At 38.3% G+C, this 20,890-nt stretch overlaps 1 protein-coding gene across 1 annotated transcript in view; it reads left to right on the forward strand.

Moving 5' to 3' along the window:
* Window positions 1-8,521: 8,521 nt before the first annotated feature.
* RAPH1 (Ras association (RalGDS/AF-6) and pleckstrin homology domains 1) overlaps window positions 8,522-20,890 on the forward strand; it is an 82,786-nt gene continuing 70,417 nt past the window's right edge. The window contains exon 1 of the mRNA XM_064485066.1: window positions 8,522-8,715. The gene's annotated coding sequence lies outside the window, so the exon portion shown is untranslated. The remainder of the gene's footprint in view (window positions 8,716-20,890) is intronic.

A 20,890-nucleotide genomic window follows, 5' to 3' on the forward strand; every position in this document is an offset into this window, starting at 1 on the left:
ACTGTAAGATAATAACTTTGTGTTGTGTTAGGCAACTCAGTTTATGGTAATTTGTTACTGCAGCAATAGGAAACTAATACAGTGGCTATATAAGTAATACAATGGATATTAATATATATGTGTATCTCTGTGGGTTGGGGTTTCTGTTTTCAGCAAAATCAGGATCACACAGCACTCGATGTTTCGTGATATGTGTTTTCCAAAATAAAAACATTGTATTTTTTTAACAGAAAAATGATACAGTGAAAATGGTCCTGGTAGTACCAGAGATTGGTTAGGAGTATTACTCAGGGTATTTCAAAGGTAGAAGAGAGAGGCTAGTGGGAGACAAGCCCACAGAGTTTTGCAAAACCCTAATTCGAGATGATGAAAATCTTGAGATGGACGGTAGCAAAAAGAACAGCGAAGAAGGGACAATTAGAGACAATTGAAAAGTGTGACTAACGAAAATCAGTGACAGCACATTGGTGATGTCATGTTCTTTGGCATAGCCTTGCCTCAAAGCACATAACTGAACAAATGTTATAGTGATAAGCTATTCATCTGTTGGCTTTGTTTATTTTTCCATGACATATTTTTCAAATAACTTTTCCCAAGCAATTGAAGAATCATACAAATACGACCATGAGGCAGGAAAGGGAGACAGTCATTTCTTAACTCACTCATCAATCCCCTAGATGAATTATCAAAGAAAAAAAGTGTTAAATGATAAATACATAACAATAGGAGAATCTAAAATTGTTTTGGGTAAAATGAAAGGACTTTGATACTTCTAATTATCCTAAAAAAAACCCACATTTCACCTATGCATTGCATATATACATTTTGACCATAAAGTCTGGAAACCTAAAAAATGTTTAATATTTTTACAGATTAAATGTCTTTGATTATTTCTGAGACAAAAATTATGTGAAGCAAAGAATCACAGATGGATGTGGGGGGGTTAATGGAAAGATGGCATTAATGTACCACTTTCATTGCAATTTTGCACAGTACATTGAATTATACATTGCTAATGAGGAACAACACACTAAAAGTATAATGGGATGTCACTGAACACATCATGCATTATAATATCAATAAACCACTTATTATACATTTTATATATATGTATATATATGTGTGTTTCCGGTCTTTATTTGCTATATTTCCTGTCTTTATGGCCACCAAGTGTGTGTATTTACCCCTTAAACCTCGATTTCTCATCTTGGATGCAGTCCCTTCAATTCAACAAATATTCATTGGGCAGCTGCTATGGACTTAATTATGTCTCCCTCCCACCAAAATTCATATCCTGAAGCCCTAACCATCCCCTCATCTGGAATGCTTTCTCCTCTCTATAGTGGCAACTCTAGACCTGGCAATACCCCACACTAAAGGAATACTTGATGGAAGTTCATATTCTTCCCTGTTCTTTTTCATTGCAGACAGTCACTTTGGGATATAGGATCTTTTAAAGAAGTAATTAAGTTAAGATGGGGTCTTTAGAATGGGCCTTAATCCAACATTCCTGGTGTCCTTGTAAAAAGAGGAAATTAGGACCCAGACAGAGAAAGATGACCATGTGAAGGCACAGCAAAAAAGGTGGGCCACCTGCATACCAGGAGATGCCTCAAAAGAAATCAAGACTGGGGACGCCTTGGTCTCAGCCTCCAGGACCTCCAGCCTCCAGAACTGAGAGATAGCACATTTCTGCTGTTTAAGCCACCCAATCCGTGGCACTTAGTAATGGTAGCCCTAGGACACTAGTACAGCAATCTACTATGTCTTAGACAATGTGATAGAAGTCAGAGACTAGATCTTTACCAGTAGAAAAGGCACAGTTCTCATGCTTGACTACCTAGTTATTGATTGCCAGCAACCTAAACAGCAGATCCACTTGAATGTCTCATCATTACTTCAAATGCCACTTGTCCAACACTGTGGCTTCCCTTAATAGGCTTTACTTTCCAGGGTACAGAAGGGCTCTTACTCTTCCTTGTGGCCTCCCTGCCACCCAGCACAGTGCCTTGAACTTGAGAGGCACTCAGTATCTATCCGTTCACGTAGCAATGATATCAGTCCTCTGCTTTCAGCATTATTTCAGCCTAGAAACCCTGGAGTCATCTTGGACTCTTCCTCTCCTCCACATCTTTGTCCACTCTGTTACCTATGCCTGTCAGTGTTTCAAATGTATTTTAGTTTTCCTCCTTTCTTCTTCCTTATCACTTAATACCTGGATTAACACAATCAGCCCTCCAATTGTTTGTCTTACTCTAGCCTATTTTTCAAAATGTTGCCAGATGTTTCTTAATCATGTCTCTCATCATTCTTTAATCTGACAAACATTGCTGAACTTTCCTATGTATAAGACACCATGCAAGGTGCTGGAGAAAACACACATGTGAATAAGACATGGTCTCTGCCCTTTGAGGAATTCATGGTCTTTTGGAGGAGTCAGACATAGGCACAAAATGTCCCCATATCAATGGGCAAAGTTTTGGGGGAACACATAGCTGCAGCACATAACTCTTTTCTAGAGAAATCGGGGATAAAGGAGGAGACAGCTGGACTGTAATAAACAGGAGCAGGACAGGCAGAGAAGAGGGATAGGACATTCCAGACAGATGGAACGGTAATTGCAAAGACTCAGAGTTAGAAAAATGGCTGGCACATTCAAGAAGGGACTTGATCACTTACTCTACTGCACTGTTTCTCAAACCTACTGCTTGGTCACCAAGGGGGTCATAATCCATCTTTCTTTCATCTCACTCTTCCTAAATAGACCTCTTCAACTCTAGTAAAACCACTTTCCCCATTGTTTACGAAAAATAACCTGCTACTTTCTGCTTGATACGTTTGCTATGCCATCCCCTCATCTGGAATGCTTCCCTCTTTACAGTGGCAACTCTAGACCTGGCAATACCCCACACTAAAGGAATATCTGATGGCAGTTCATATTCTGCCCTGCTCTTTCCCATTGCAGACATTTTTGAGATGGGCATAACCTTTGTTGTTTATTACTAGGCACTAAGCACAAGTCCTTCACTCTTTCCATTAGTATGAGCAGCTAATACTAGTAGTAGTGGTTTAGTTACTGAGCTCAAAATCTGGCTTAGAAATGCCCTCTGCGACGTGTGTGTAATCAGAGAATTGCTGAGTTCCAGTTGGTTGAATTCATTTGTGGTCTGATTGTGGACGTCAGAACACTCACAAGGGTGCAGGTTATGATAACTGCTCTTGCATAATAGTTGGTGTTTGTGCTCAGCAAATATCTGGGAATGTCCAGTTCTACAGATTTTGCAGATAAAAAATGGCCCCCCAAAGGGCTACTCTTAAAAATATCTACTGTAACTTCAAAAATACATATTACAAACGATATGTAATACTCTATTTACTATGTATTTATATACATAGGGTATGTAAATCCTACTTGTATAAAAGAAGTAGAAACACCTTTACAGGCAAAGATCAAGGGTTCTGCAGTTGTTAATGTTTGACTAGTCGGGGTGAGATGTGTACCTAGGATCGTTCTTGCCTCACCTTATATTAATGTCCCTCTGTCTCTCCCCTTGGCACTCAGATTCCAGGTACCAGCTAAGTCTCACTTTTTCCACGAAGTCACATTAACCTGCTCCAACCCTAGTCATCTCTCTCTTAACTCCTATTGTACCTACAGTTTGTACCAGGGCTGAGTATTTAGTTGTTCTCTGATTATTTCATATGTTCTTGTCTCGTCTTATCAAGTTTCTTTAATACAGATCCCTTTTTAAAATAAAATTAACTTTATTTTTCTTAAATATGATTCGTGTGTTATCTTTCTCAACATCTTGTTTTAAAGATTTATTAACCTTCATAAGTATTGATTTAGTTCATTCATTTTAGTTGCCAATTAAAGAATACAAATTCATCATTAAAAGAAAAATAAATAAAAGAAAGTATCATAATCGTACCACTCTGCAATAAACATTTTTGTCTTCTTGCTGTATTTCCTTCTAGATTTTTCCTATATGTTTTTTCGTGAGTTCTTATTGCATATAGTGTTTGTAATTTTTTTATTGATTAATATATTGTGAACATCTTTTCGTATCAAAAACTATTCTTCTAGAAATCATCATTTTCATAAACTCATTGCTGGATATTTAAAGGATCTCCAATTATTTGCCATCATCCCATAACATCCCAGCTAATGTTTTGTTCTTACTCCTTGGAAAAATTCATAGAAGAGAAATTGCTTCATCAAAGAGATGTATATTTTAAGGTATTTTAATCTAGTGTTAAACTCCAAAAAAAGGTTGTAACCATTTACATTCCCACCTGTAGGATATGAGGAGGTGTGTTTTGTTTTGTTTTCCATCCTTGCCAACACGGTGGGGGTGGGTAGGGGCCATTTTAGAAAATCAGAGACTATTTTCTGTATTTCTCCAGTACCCCTTAAAGTGATTCAACAGAGCTGGGGACATAGTGGACACTAAAGAAATAGTTTCAATATATTATATTAATATGTAGCATTCTTGCTGCTACTTATAACTATGATATTTTTAGTAAAAAATTATTTATTATACTACATGTGATGGTCCTTGGCCTGCCTCCTGAAAATGAATACAGTAATTAGAAATGAAACAAATACTTTAAGAATTTCTGAATCGTAAATTAAGATAGTGATAACTATTTTCAAAGGCAATTTCTATAGAAACTACTCTTAAAATGAAAGCTGTCCTATAGTCCTAGGAAGTCTCTTGGGAACAAACAATTTGTCTCATTTTTCTAAGAATAGGAAGTACTAAAACTTCTCCTCTGGGGAATAGGACTATGAAATTAGGATATGAAAACCTTCCCATCCATAAGCTATTAGTGTCTTCAGAATCAGGGGAATTGTGCCAGAGAGGAAGTCAAAACCTGGTGTGGATTTTCATAGTCTCAGCACACTTTAGAAACTGTCCTTTCCTTCAGTATGAAGGGGTAAAAGTCAACACCAAAACATCTGGGGAGAGTTTTAGTATTTCTATCTATTCCTGAAAGTTTGTTTTATTTAAAGCTACCTCAGGGCGAGGACTGCTAGATCACCTTCTTAGGTGAATCATTTTATAAGGCTCCTGCTGAGTTATCAGGAAGATCACACTAAGGTAATAATTGGTTCCACTTTTCCAATGTACAAATTTTTTCATCTTATGTAAAGTAGTAATCATTCAAAATTAGCATAACTTTAAAAATTACTGATTTGAAACTTCATTTAAAAGGATATATCTTATAATTCTTCTATAACATTTTCTCCACAGGATTGGCTGAAGGTACTGGAATGAGTTTGTAGCTCATAAAGCATTATGGGATGGGAAGAACACGTGAGTAGGGTCAGTAGATATAGATTCTAGACCGAGGTCTTCCAGTAACAGCTATTTAACTTAGGCAAGTCACTTCATCTCTAGTTTTCTCTACCTTAACCCCAAATCTGGCTTAGGTCAGCATTTTCCAAAGTCTGTTCTGTGGAACACATGTCCTATAGGATGCTCCATTGAAAAAAAGCATTTCATGGTCAAATACATTTGGGAAACACTTTATAGAATAGTTACTTCTTAGAAATTCACAGTGCATATTAACATATTCAAACTACTGAAAACCCCTCTAGTTTAGAAACCCATTGAACCTTGTTTACATTTCTACTTATTTGACTAAATGGAATTTTTATTTTATTGGAACCACATCTACTAAAATCCTGTGGAACTAGAGTTCCAAAGAACACACTTTGGTAAATACATGATGGACAAAGATCCTTTGAGATGCCTGGATTTATGATACTACTCTTTCTCATACAGGTATTCAGCCAGTCCCCTGATACCTGCTCTTCCTTCTGGGGTCTCTGTTTCAGAGAAGGCCACCATCGCCACCCAAACCAGAATCCTGAGTTCATCCCAACTCTCTCCCTCTCACTCACTCCCTCATACCCAATCATTCGCCAAACACTGTAGATTCTATCTCCTTAATATTTCTCCCACCTAGTCCTCCTCCCCATCTCACCGCCTCTGCTTTTATGGAGACCTGCAACTTATCTCTTCTGGGTTGTTGCCATCACCTCCTAACTCACACCTGCCCCCAGTCTAGACTCTCTGGTTTCCAAAACACAAACCCATTTGTTCTGGGGCTTAAAATACTCCAGAGATTTTATTTGTATCATTTATTATTATATTTCCCAGAATATCAAGTTCAAACTCCATAGTTTAGCACAAGCCCCTTAATGGTTGAAACCCTTCAACCTTCTCCACTCACCTTTCTGACGCTTCTCTGTACCTGTCCTGACAAAATGGAACTACTTGCAGAACTTCTAAGGCATTGTGCTCTTTGGTGCCTCTCTACCTGCCTTTGCCTGAAATGCCTGTTTCCTCCTTCTTCATCTGGGAGCTCCTCTCTGTCTCTGAACATTCGGTTCAAGAATCCTATTCCCAGGTCAGAATAGACTTCATATTCGAACTGTGATTTCTTGTCCCCCTTTCCTCACTAGACCATGTGTTTTTTGAGGGTAGGACCCACCTTTGTCTTTCTTGACCTTGTATTCTTAGGCCTTGGATGGAACTCAAGAAACACTGAATGAATGAACGAATGAATGAATGATTTCATGGTTTAACATAACTGATGAGAACCTGCTTACTTTTCTCAATGGCTGAAAGTGACTATTTTCCTTTCTAATTAGCCTCGACCAACCTAAGTACCTGGAGAAGAAAGAGTTGGCTCAGAGCTATCTAAATGGAGGTTTTCATGGAAGTGAATATCTTCCCTGTGCAGTATCCCACAGCCTGGTCATGGCATTTGATGACAATAGGGCATTATGAAGTTTGGCACTCAGGTATGTCTAATCTCAACAAATCTGGTCATTAGGGAAATGGGGTGAGACACCACAGACAGGTTTGTATGCATTATCATTTATGAAAATATTTAAAGCATTTATTAATTTAAAAACATTTATTGTGTAAGGAACCATGCTAGACATTATGGAAGATATAAGGATGAACATACTATTGTATTACATTCATTAGGGATGATCATAACTTACTGAAATAATTATAATTAGTGGTAATGCATGATAAGTTCCCCAAGAAAGGAACAGAAGGCTACAAGAATTGGTCAGCAGCACCTTCTTCATTTGTAAAAGATAACATTATTCTACACAAGAGTATTAAAGCACCTTCTAGACTTAAAATACAAAACTGCAGATATGTTTCTGAAGTACAGATCTCTCAAGTGTGAAGTGTAACTAGTAACTGTATTGTATGGCTCTAAATACCAGTTTGGAACAGATTGTGCAAAAGAGACCAAACCACTTCAAAGTCCTCAGGAATATCTGGAAGAAGGAATGTAACTAACCACACCAGGATTTGGCCCCAGGACAGAGAAATGAACACTCTGGTTCTTAGAAAGGGAGCCAGGATCTCAGAAATGTACAGTCAATTCTTCATCTGTGAAAATTCAAGATACAGATACTCCTACTTAGCAAGCAGATGGGAAGACATGAAAAAGGAATGTTAAGTGAAACTAATTCTAGGTCACACTCCTGATTTGTCAATTGTTTTAACGCTGTCAACAAACTTGCTTTGTATGTGGCCTGGCAAAACCGATTTAATTTTATATTTTTTTCCTGTTCTTTGATCAACTTTAGGAGGTCAAAATAAAGACATAAATTAAAATTTAAAAGTCTAAGTCAAGCCTGCATCAAAATAAACAGTATCTGAGTATTTCAGAACTTGGTGATGAGGAAAAATGGCAATACATTGCTCCCAAACAATTTCAGTAAGGGGGAGAGGGTGACAGAAATGAAGAACGCAAGATAAGCAAATTTCACAGTTACAAAGTTATCAAAGATAATTGAAATGTGCAATTTCTAAAAGCTTCCTATCATAGTGCATGAAACTGCAGAGAGAGTTGTTGGCCAAAATGGGATTTCCTAAAAAAGGCCTCATAAACTGCAAGGACAGCGGTCCTGCAAGTGCCTAAGACCACACCTGATGGGCTGCTGGAGTCTGAATACTCCAGCTGGAAGGTGCATGCACACAGGTCCTCGACAGACGTGCTCAACGTTTCAGTGTGTCCCAGGGCCCCGGGACAGAGGCCGCTGGGCCTGCTTCCAAGGACAGGAGAGCAGGGGTGGGACAGCGCCGGAATTTTCCTCCCTCACTCATTCATTCTCTGATTCACTGGTTCCTGGAGGCGGTTCACTGGGACGCGCGGAGGAGAGGCGGGGCGCGGGCGGCCCCGGCTGGGTGCGGTCCGGCGCCTGAGGTGGGTGAGCAGGGCGGGCCAAGGGGCGCGGGCCGGGGGCGCGGGTGGGCGGGCGGACGCCCGGGAGGGGCGGGCTCGGCTGCCTGAGCCGGAAGTGAGTGGCTGGCGACGGGCGGGGTGGAGGGGAGCGGGCGGCCGGGCGAGAGTCGGTCCGCCGGTCAGCCGCCCGGCCCTCAGCCCCGCCTTCTGCGTCTCGGCCGGACGCGGCCGAACTCGGATCCGCCGCGCCCGCCGCACGCTCCGCCCCGCCCCCGCCGCCGCCGCCGCCGCCCGGTCGGTCAGTCAGTCAGTCACGGAGCGCGCGGCGCGGGAGCTGCGGGCGCTCGCGGCGTCTCCCGGGAAGGAGCGCCGCGCCTGGGGAAGAGGAGGAGGAGGCGGCGGCGGCGGCTGGACGAGCGCGAGCGGCTGCCGCCCAGCCCGCGGCCGCTCCGGTAGGCGGACCCGCCGGAGGACCGAGCCGCTGCCGCGGTGAGTGCTCAGCCTCGCCCTCGGGGTCGGCCGAAGGAGCCGGTCGGGCGCGGGGCTGTGGAGCGTTGCCTCGCTCCCGCCTCCATTTTCCCGGCGCCCGGCCCCGCCATCCAGGCGCGGTGCGGGCGGGCGGCCGAGCCTGGGGCGGGGTCGCGGCCGGGGCCGGAGCGGGTTGGACCTCGCCCGGCTGGCGGCCGTCCGTGGGTGGGGGTCGGCGGGGCCTGGGCTGCACCCTGCGCCCATGGGGGTCGCGACGGAGGGAGACAATGAGATGCAGGGCCGCCTGGGGAGGGTGCGGTTGGGCTTCTCCCACCCGGCACCGGGGGCTGGTGGCCCGGGACCGCGGGGAGGAGAGGACTCTTCCCCCTGCTAGCCGCAGAAACCAGTGATTCGGTATCTGGGGTTCCTCGGGTTTCGGTGTCCCCCATCTTTCCTAAATGAGTTCAGTGCAGAGATTTAGAAAGGCGGGGCACCTTCTGTGTCTTCTAATTAAGCAGGCTCAGTTATTGCTCCATTGCTTTTGAGCCCCATCTCGTCTTTCTGTGTGTGCATTCCCGCCGGAAATCCAAACCGCAATTCATTGAAGGGGGGGCCGGGGGCTGGGGAGGCAGTGTAACAGTATTGGGATGTCTTCGTTTTAAGACGAGTTGAAAGATGTGGTTTTCTTATTCAGACAGCGTCTTAGGGTGTCCCCAGTGTAAGCTGGAAACCGCGTAAGTCATTGCTTATAAGCATGAAGACGTGGCTTAGTATGACATAAGAGCTTTTGGGAAGGGTCTAAGCGTTACATCAAATGTGACTTGTTTGTGTGCATTTCTTATATTCTTTGGAAAGAGCACTTGGGGAAATCTGAGAGAATTGAAAGGTTCTTCACTTAGCCTACCAATGAGGGTTGATGTTGTCTGCAGCATTTCTCTTGGAAAAATGTGGAGAGCTGACTCTATGTAAAGTCCGCTGTAAAGGAAGAGTAAAGGTAACGGGCTAGGGGTGGGGCGTGATCGGGTTATTAAAAGAGTGGTAGTGAGTCCATAGGAATATTACATTTAAGAAGCATTTTTGGAATACCTACTATCTGTTAGTCTGAGTGGGTGACACAGAGTGAACAAGACTGCAACCATATAGTGGTGGAAAGAGCTCTTTGAAGCCAGGGACGCCAGCGTTCCATAAGCACTGGAATTGGCTGGCAATTGAACTTTCAACAATATGGTTCTCTATCAGTAAAATGGGAATAACACCACCTGCTTACCTCCGGTGACTGTTGTCAGGCAGATTAAATTAGATAATGTATGCAGAATGCCTAGCACCTTGACCGGCATCCAGGTGTTTAAGTAATGTTAATTCCTTTCCTCCCTAGCCTGCTGCCCCCTGGATTTTCTTGGGGGAGGGTGGGGGAAGAACTGGACGTAGGTAATTGTAATGCAATGCATTATATAATAAAAATGTTGAAGTAGAGGTGCAAGATAGGGAAGTGAAGAGGAGGGGGATAATTCTAAATTGGGAACACTTGGGGGAAAATCATGGAAGCTGCGGCATTTAAGTGGAACCTTAAAGGATGGGTAGGATTTCAGCTGATGTAGATGGGGAGGGGGAGGGCATTCCTAATAGAGGTGGTGCTATCCTTTGAGAGGAATTGAGAGGAAGAGCAGTGGGGGAAGGGCAAAATTAGAGACGCTCAGAAGCTTTTTAGCTCTTGTTGAATCTGACCTTCAAAGATTGTCTCTGTTATTTTGCTTTCTCTGTTGTGAATTTCCCAGAAACCAGATCTAGAATATTCAAGTAAGTACAGAAATGTCTACAAAGCTTAATACATGATTTTTTGGATGAGACATTTTGTGTTATTTGGACTGCTGCTGTCTTCTGTTTGAATTTAATAAAGAACTATTTGTAGATACTTCCCTGTGATGAATATTAGCTCTATTTGCTGTAAAAAAGCCCCTGATTTTTCAGAGTCAGGGGTCTCACTAAGATTATATAGTGAGTATAGTGAATAACTGGCTGAAAGAAGTGGAGTAGTGGGCACGTACTGGTATGCCTCAAACTCTTAATCAGTATCATTTGTTTTCACAAATATTTTAACACTTCATTTTCAGAAGATGTGTTTTAAACCATTGTCTTTGAAGATAATTAAAATGGATTTTCTTTTGGTTTTACTACCTTTTGGTTCCCACCCCATGCGTAATTATTTATTAGATTAGCATGGTGGATGACTCACACTATTCATAGATATTTGGACACACATTATAAAATCTTATGGCTTTACCTTGGTTCTGAACTAGTTGAATGTCAGCATTAGTATTGTTAACCTCAAACCCTTATTTTAGGAAAATTAATATTAGACAAGATAGGTGACCTCAAGCAAATCACATTATCTTGGACTCTGAATTCCTTTAGCTATAAAATGAGAAGTTTGGGTTAAATCATTGGTTTTCTGTCTGTGTTTTACTGAACTCTAGAATTTTGAGGAGGACCTTCAGAGGTTCTGCAGATGTTTGACTTAAATCTCATTAAAAACGTGTTGTAAACCCATTATAATGAAAAGCGACTACTCTATGACACGCACCATTTTAAGTGCTTTAAATCTATTAACTTAAAACTTCATGTTTGCTATTATCCTGTGGTATAGATTCTGTTAATATCTGAGAAAACGGGCACAGACTACAGAGCCATAAAGTGGCAGAGCTGAGATTGAAAATAGGCAGCTTAACTCTTAAGTTTGTGAACTACATTCCTATATTGCCACTGTCATAAATAATACACTCAGTTTTTATCATAGTAAAATATACAACATAAAATTGATCATTTTAACCACTTTTAAATGTACATTTCAGTGGTATTAAATGCATTCACATAGTTGTGCAGCCATCATCACTGTCTATCTCTAGAACTTTTTCATCATCCCAAACTGAAACTACCCATTGAACAATAATTCCACACCCCCTTTCCCTCTGGCCCCTGGAAACCACTTTTCTACTTTGTCTCTGTAATTTTGAGTACTCTAGGTACTTCGTATAAATGAGATCATGCAATATTTGTTTTTGTTTTGTATCTGGTTTATTTCACTTAGCATAATGTCTTCAAGGTTATTCCATGTTGTAGCATGAATCAGAATTTTATTCCTTTTTAAGGCTGCGTAATAATTCCATTGGATGTATAGACCACATTTTGTTTATTCATCTGTAGATGGACATTTGGTTGTTTCTACCTTTTGGCTGTTGTAATACTGCTCTGGATGTTGGTATACACATATCTGTTCAAGTCCCTGCTTTCAATTCTTTTGGGTATATACCCAGAAGTGGAATTGCCAGATCATGTGGTAATTCTATGTTGGATTTTGTGGGAAGTATCACACTGTTTTCTATAGTAGCTGTAGCATTTTGCATTTCTACCAGGGCAAGGGTTTCAGTTTCTCCAAATCCTCACCTCTACACTTGTCACTTTCTGTATTTTTGGTAACAGCCATCCTGATGAATATGAAGTGTTATCTCATTGTGATTTTGATTTGTGTTTTCTAATGATTAGTGATGTCAAGCATCTTTTCATGTGATTATTGGCCATTTGTGTATCTTCTTTGTAGAAATGTCTATTCAGATCCTTTGCCAGTTTTAAAAATTGGTTTGTTTTGTTGTTGTAGGAATTTTTTGTATGCTCTAGATATTAATCTCATAAAAGATTTACAAATATTTTCTCTTATTCGTGGGTTGCCTTTTTACTCTGTTGATAGTGTCATTTGATGTATAAAGTTTCTCATTTTAATGACGTCCACTTCATCTTTTTTTTCTGTTGTTGCCTGGACTTTTGGTGTCCAGGAAGTCGTTGTCAAATCCAATGTCGTGAAGCTCTTCCTCTGTGTTTTCTTCTAAGAGTTTTATAGTTTTAGCTATCATGGTTAGGTCTTTGATACATTCTGAGTTAGTTATCTGCGTGTGGTTTTAGGTAAGGGTCCAACTTCATCCTTTTACTTGAGGATATCCAGTTTTTCTAGCGCCATTTGTTAAAAAGACTGCCCTTTCCTCAGTGAATGGTCTTGGCACGCTTGGTACATATATATACTTTTATCACATTGAAATCCATTGTGCTACATGGTTATACCTGGTTCATTTGTGTGTGGGGGTTGGGGAAAGCATTCCTTAGAATAAAGCTTCTTTGACTATCTACTTATTTGTGAATTTTAAGTAGGTAAGGAAAGTTGTAGTTTGTAGTACATTTTTTAAAAATTCAGTCTTGTGCATGTCTATTCATATAGAATTGTCTAAACAATGCATTATTATGGTACATAAGCTGCGTTTGGTTGAATGACAGGCAGGACCCAAGCCCATTTCTTTGGGGGTGTACTCATCCTGTGTAAGTCATTTGTTTAGTAACAAATGGACATATAACACTAAGTCCTGATGTATTATAGATGTTTTCATAGCTCATTGCAAGTTTTCATTTTTTCTTATTTGCTTAATAAGCAGTTTTTAGATATTGTTGCTTACTCATTTTGAAAGAAAAAAAAGTTCTTGAATCGATTTAATTGAAGCATATCCTGAGACTGCAAAGTGAACCATTAAAGGCAAAACAAAACAAAAGCTGCTACCTACTTACAGCTACTTATCTGAATGAAATAAAAACAAAATTTTACAGAAATAAATGGATTGCTTAGGTGTCCAGACTATAACTAACATCTCGAACACTCAATTTGTAATAAATTATAATGTATTTGAATATAAAGTGGTATTAGCAATGCTTTTGCAGTTATATATGGCCTGCTGTATAAGATTTCTTCTGAAAAAGTTTTGTTGTGAAATATTAGAAAACCCCCAGATTATATGATGTCCAAGCTTCATTTCATGCTCTTACCACTGTTATTTTAAGATAAAATATTTATCACACTTTGGGGCAGATGTCTTAAGATACATCACTCATAACATACTTTTTTCAAAGTCAACTTATATGTTCTGCTGTTAATAAAATGTGTATTATTACTCTGCTTTGGGCAGAGCTACGCATAATGGAGAAGTCAAAGGGATAGGTACTCTCCCCTCCAAAATAGAGAGGATACACAGTTTAAATGCAGGATACAGGGAATCAGAAGAGAATGTATTTAAGAGTGCAGAGTCTAAAAAGCAGCAGAAGGGACTGGGATTTGAAAATGGGTGAATGTTTAAGGTTTGGAAAAGAAGAGACAAGTCATCCCTTTAGATGAGAAGAAAAGCAAGATTGGATGGCCCATAACTGATAGCGTATCATTGTGTAACACTTAAAATGTAAGCCCCCTGGTGAAGAATGGTGAAATCTGGAGAAAATTAGAACTGTAAACGTATTAAACAGAATTGCAGTAAGTAGTACAATTTTCTAGTTGTACTTAAAAATTGAATGCTTTTTTAGGAATTATTTTTAGAATGATCTCACTAAGCTTGATATGTGAAGAAAAGTGTTAGCTAAGTCAGTACAGCAAAATAATAATGTGACTTGAAAATACAATATATTCTTGATGTATCCCAGGTTGTACATGCCTCTATCCATGGTTCCAAGCATGATTTATTTTCCCTAATTTTTCTAGTCAGAGTTCCATTCATCCTTTGAGACCCGGTTCAAGTGCCACACACCTTTATGAAGTTGTTTGATGCCAAGTAGAATTCATTTCTTTCTTCTTCATTTCTCTAGACCTTACTTGATTTGCCCTATGTTGTAGATAATTGTGTACTGTCTTAAATCCCCTCTGAGTTTTGGAGTACTGGATCTAGTTTTACTCATCTGAAATGCCTGTCAGTCCCTTAAATATAATAGAAATACAATTAAAAAAAAGTTTTAATGAAAGCCATTATTTGAAGAATTCTTTGTAGTTGGTGTTACATCTCCTGAAAGGATCCACAAAAATCTAATAATGTTTATTTTATTTATAAAGGATAATTCTTTCTCTGCTTATTTGGTTTATTTTATAGTGTAACAAATGACTTTAGAGACTTGTGAAGGGAATCAGTGATGTTAGTAATGGCTTAAAAACCTTTTTGTTTACCCTTAGTTTTTAAAATAAATATATATATATTTTAAAGCAAGAGTAATGAATATGGTGCATTATGTTTCAAAAATCTTGGTTTTACCGCTTCGTAATATAGAAATTCCAAAGTCTGGTTCTTAAATCTGTTTATTTTGGTACTTGGTTTTAATGCTTGTCTTAGCTAAAAGACAGCTCATATAGGGACATACGCCCAAAAAGATAAGTGCCTCTTTGGCTCTACTTCCTAAATGGAGATAACTCATTGTTTAATTTTTGTCCATCAATTGTGCATATTTGGTCAGCAAAGTTTGCTCTTCCTGTGCAAACCAGTGTGAGAATTTGCATTTATATGTTTTTAATAAACGTATTCAAAATCCACAGGAACTCTATGTATGGAAGGCATTTAAAGAGTTAGAAGATGATTCTTCTGTTTTTAGAGTGTGCAGGCACTAGTATTTCAAGATGACACACATAGTTTTCTTTGGGAATACAGTTACTTTCTTAATAAGTTTTTAAATGCTTCATTTACCGTTAAGGTATGCATAGACTATGTTTTTGTTTTTAAAAAGAACTGCTAGGGGGTATACTTCTAACAGTCACTTATTACAGACAGTCAGCAAATTCAGACTTTTTTGGTAAAAGATAAATGCTTAACTTATCTTTAAATTTGACAGCTCTTTTAAAATACTTTGCCTTGAGACAACCAATACACTTGTTTGGTATAAAATCTTATGGTCACTTCTTATACCACATCAGTAACATCTGTAACACTTGGTGCCCTTTCTGCTTCAGCTTCTCTTTTGCTGCAGTCGTTGCTTTTGAGATTAAACCTTACTTCCCCAGCCCCAATTTTCTTTTGTTGAGGTCAAAGCAGCTGCTTCATGAAGGATTATATACTACAAATTTTCCATAAAATACTGTTTCTGTTAAGGAAATCGTTTACTGTAAGAATATATCTTCCCTGGAACAACAGTCTCTTGTAGCAGTTTACAAAAAGGTGCATTCTTTATTTCATTTTTGAAGAAGAATCTACCAAATACTATCAATACTCTTCCCTCAAAATATGTAGAATCACTTAGTACCAGAATACTTAGGTTACATATATGACGTGTGGCTGCTGATAGGTGGCCATAACGAAGAGGCTGGTGTCATTTTGTATGTTAAGGATACACATATATTGTATCACATTGTATTAAATAATACTTAGAATACATATGTGTATTAAGATAAAGACTAAGTGTAAATAGAACTCCTCATACATGTTCTTCGTATACCCCAAAGGATCATTACTCATTCTTCATGGGTTATAATCACTTCCATTTTGGAAACCCCTATAGTGTCTTGTTAAATTAGTATTGTTAATAATGAGCCTTTCATAATATTAAGTTCCATTTTATAGTGTATAATATGAAGCCATCTTAAAAATAAAGCACTTGGGACAGGACATTCTGATTTTCTTACTAATTGTAAAGAAATGTTTGTGGAAGAAAGATAAATTTCAACAATATAAGACCTTAATGAAACTTATTCTTCATCAAAATTGAAATTATTGTCTTATTTAGAAGCTTAAATTTGAATTTCGCATTATACTTTCAGGAATTATTCAAGGTGAATTAAAAGTACCCATTTAAAATTTAATTTAGTAATACAGTAGTGTTGATAGCCTTACAGCTTTTCCATGTCCATACTGAGCATTTTCCCCTCGACATCCCTAGCAAGATAGAATATTTCCATGATTCTATCCTTTACTTTGCCCCTCCTCTCCTTCTGGAACTACAACCACAGTTGCTTCACCACAGGTACATTTTGCCTGTTCTAGAACTTTGTATTAGTTGAATCATACGTATACTCTCCTTTGTCTCTGACTTCTTGCACTCAGCATGATGTTTTTAGATCCATCCATGTTATTGAATGTATCAGTAGTTTGTTTCTTTTTATTGTGAAGTAATATTCAATTGTACAAATATGTGAATATACCATAGATTGTTTATCCAGTTAACTGTTGATGGTCATCTGGGCTGTTTCCAGTTTGGGACTGTTAGTGAAAAAAACTGCCATAAATATTTTTGTACAAGTCTTTTTGTAGACAAATATTTCATTTCTCTTGGATAAAGGAGTAGAATTGCTAGGTCATAAGTAGATGGTGTTCTTCCTTTTAAAGACTTGTACTGAAGAACAATATACATTAGGAAAGCACACATATCATTAAGCGTACACTTCTACAACCTGAATACTCCTATATAACCAGAACACAGAAGAAAAAGAAAAGTACCAGCGTGCCAGAACCCCACCTCATATTTGCTTCTCTATACCCCTGCCCTGTCATGGGGAGCCACTGCCTTGACTCCTGACTCTGCTTTAAAGTATTTTGGTTTGCTTATTTCTTTAAAAATTTTTTTCTACTTATTGAGATATAATTTCTGCACACATTAAAGATAAATAATAAACTGCACACATTAAAGGATACAGTTTGGTAAGTTTTCGTACACCTGTGAAGCCATCACTGCAGTCAAGATCGGTAACATTTTCTCATCCCCCAGTTTCCTTACACCCCTTTGCCAGTCTTCCTGCTGTCTACCGCTGTCTCTGAGCAGCCTGTCACCATAGATTAGATTGAATTTTCTAGAATTTTATGTATGAAATCATACAGTGTTCTCTGTTACTCCTCTTTCTCTAGTCTGGCTTATTTTTATACAGAATGATGATATTTAGATTGTTCTATATTGTTGGTTGGATTAGTTCCTTTTTATTACTAAATGTATTACGTTATATGTATATACCATATTTTGTTTATCCATTTTCCTATCCATAGATATTTGGGCTGTTTTCATTTCTGGCTTTTATAAATAAAGCCACTATGACGTTTTGTACAAATGGATACCGATATATGTACACATATATCTTCATGAATATATGTTTTTATTCCTCTTGGATAAATACCTGTGAGGACATGCTGGGTTAATTTTTTAAGAAACTGGCAAACTTTTCCAAACTTGTATTACTTTATATGTCCATTTGATAACCTTATCTAATGCATAAATGAAGGGACCATCTATTCTCATGTGACAGTGCTACAAATAGAGGATGCTAAAACAGATAATCTCTAGGAACATTAAAGCAGAATTTTACAGTTGTATAGTTATTGGCATAATTCTTTTGGCTTGTATAGTTGTCGATATTCATATTTAAGGAGGCTTATCTTTATTAACATAATCTGGTATTTTTAGAATGAGAAGTAAGACTGAATCTTACCAGTTTAATTGGGGCATAAGTTCTTACCAGAGGATTTTGAGTTTGCATTTTGTAGTTTGACTTTTCTTCTCTCTTTCATTAATAGTACTAATGGAAATATGCAACCCTTAGGAATGTGTAAAGAAGAAAATAAAACACAATTCTACCACCCAGAAATGATTACAGTTAAAATTTTTGGTGTATTTTCTCACATATATGTGTTTGTGCCTGTTTATATAGCTCATTATTGTATGCATTATTTAGTTCTGCTTTCATTTAAATGCTTATATCAGTAGCATTTTCCCGGGCATTAAATGCTTTATGAATAATTTACAACATCTACATTATAATCCATGGTGGGCATAAAACACACTTGAATTTACTCAACTTTTCTTTTCTTGTGGGATATTTAGTTGCCCTCTCCCCTCCCCCACCATGTGTGTGTGTAATATTTGGCTTTGATAAGCATATTGTTTACAATTGTATTTTGAATTTCTTTTTAAAGTTGTTTTAAATTTTGAAAAATTTTAAAACCAAAGTATAAAATATTATAGACATCTGCATGCTCATCCCCAGGAGTAATAAATTGTTTATTTTTGCTTCAAATAATTTGTTTAAGGAGAAGTAAAATCCTCCCCCAGGTAACTGTTTTGTTCTGGTGCATATGTTTTAATGCATTTTATACATATGTATCCATAAAATTTTACTTATTACTGTATGTGCTTTTGAATTTTGTATAAATGATATACTATGTTATCTTTTAAAATTTGCATTTTTTTACTCAACCGTATAGTTTGAAATTATTCATACTGGTTCTTATAGATCCAGTTCATTCTTTTTATCAGAATAAGCCAGTTTCTCCATTCTCTTTTTGAGGGATACTTAGTTAGGATGTCACAGTGAACATCCTTTTACATTTCTCCCCTTGCTTGTCTCTTGCATGCTCAGACACTTAGAAGTGATGTTACAGGATCATAAGGTATACAATCTCCAAAAGGCTCTCCAAAGTAGTGAGGATTATGTCCCTTTCAGCAATGTTCTCATTGCTCCACATACCCCCCCACCCACTGGTTTTATCAGACTTTTTTTGCCAACTTGTTGAGTACGAAATGGATAATACTATTTTCTAGTACCTTTCTAGAAATACAGTTATTTTGATAAGGAGTACAAGGTTCTGTAGCATATTCAATTAAACTTTATCCATGGAAATTGTATTCTTTCAGATGTCCATTAAGAAGTGTTTTCTAACCACAAATTAAAACTTTTAAAGAGTTTTGAATGAAAGCATTGTCATTTATGTTTATTCACAGTGGATCATAATTGTTTTGTCTAAAGAAGTATATCTGTCCTGACAGTGAGACTGTTTGGAGAATTGCCTAAAATGCATTAACGCCTATATTGCGACATCTGTGTAGATAATTTAGATGATTATTTAGCTAATAGAACCTTTGACTGATTTTACTTCCTGTGAGCTGTTTTGGGGAACATGTATTTTTTTAATCATGTACAGTCAAGTAAAAATGTAATATCCAGTTACATATTTTTTTCATTTCAACAACTATTTGATGACTGCTTATAAGAGTAGAAATGATTTACTCTGGGAATGCTGAATATATCACTGTTACAAAACTTTTCTTTAACCCTCTCCCCCTACTGTGTATGTGTATAATGAAAAACATTTCCGATTTAAGATATTGTAACATGTACACACATTAATTTTTAAAGTAAAGAATATAAAATATGTACAAGTTCTATCCTCTTGTTAGAAATCGTAATGAAACTACCTGAGGGCAGGAACCATGTCTGTTCTTTAAACAGCTATATTCTCTCGTTTATCTGTACAGTGCCTGACTCATAGTATTTCATTAAGTATTTGTTGAGTGAACAGTGTTATTTCTTGTTAGGAAGTAGTAATCTTCTTAAGTGAAAAAAAACTATGCTCTTTTAATACAAATAAACACAGTTAATTCTGTGTGAACTTGGAATTCTGTCAGTATTTATTCTTAAATACTAATAGTTAAGCTTTGATCTTTCTGGTTTTCTGAGAGAGAAGCATCCTAAAGTAGTAGTTTTTTTTTTATTATTATAGAGAAACTCAACTCTGGATCTATTTTTAAGTGAAAAAGAAAGCTTCACTTTTGATCCTAAGTTCACTGGGAGCACCTACGTATGATTTTGGTGTATTTAGCCTGTGGGTGTCCAGTTCCCTCTCCGTGATTTCTGACTTGACTTCCTTATGGTCTCATCCCTCTCTGTCCCTGTGCCTTTGCCCCTAGTCCTTGAAGGCATAAAACTCTTTCCTTTATGAGCCAAAGGTCTCATAAATTTAGTGACTTTATTGACAATTTGAAGGTTTACAAGGGAGAAATCACATATGTACAGCCTTTTACTGTTTTACAGCCTCTGCCCCTCATTTGTGACTACTTTTCCTAGCCAGCGCTTCAGACCTACCACCGTTTTCATCCTGTAGAGCTTTCCTGGAACTTAAGCCTAGTCCCCAACTCTCAGTGTAGTTTTCACGAGGAGTAGCACTGTGTTGTGTTGTCGAATGCTATGTAATGGGTCACTCCAGAACTTAATGGCTAAAGACAGCAGCAATCATTTTATTATTATCTCAAACAGTTCTGGGGGTTGGCCAGGCTTAGATGATTCTTGCTTGGAGTGTCTCATACAGTTGCAGTTAGGGGCAACTGGAGCTGGAGTCATCTCAGAGGATTTCTCCTCACTTACCTGTCTGGTAGTTGATGTTGGTTATTGGCTGGGACTTCAGCTGGGGGTGTGGACTGGTTTCTACACTTTGCCTCCTTAGGTGACCTAGGCTTCCTCACAGCATAATGTTTGGGTTCCATTAACAGCTTTCTAAGAGAGACAGATGGAAGCTGTTAGGACTTTTGATGATCTAGTCCCAGAAGTCACTCAGCATCATCCTCCGTAGTTACAGGTCCCCTCAGATTCCAGGGGAAG

The sequence above is a fragment of the Camelus dromedarius genome, chromosome 4 (assembly GCF_036321535.1).
Source record: "Camelus dromedarius isolate mCamDro1 chromosome 4, mCamDro1.pat, whole genome shotgun sequence".
Lineage (NCBI taxonomy): Eukaryota > Metazoa > Chordata > Mammalia > Artiodactyla > Camelidae > Camelus > Camelus dromedarius.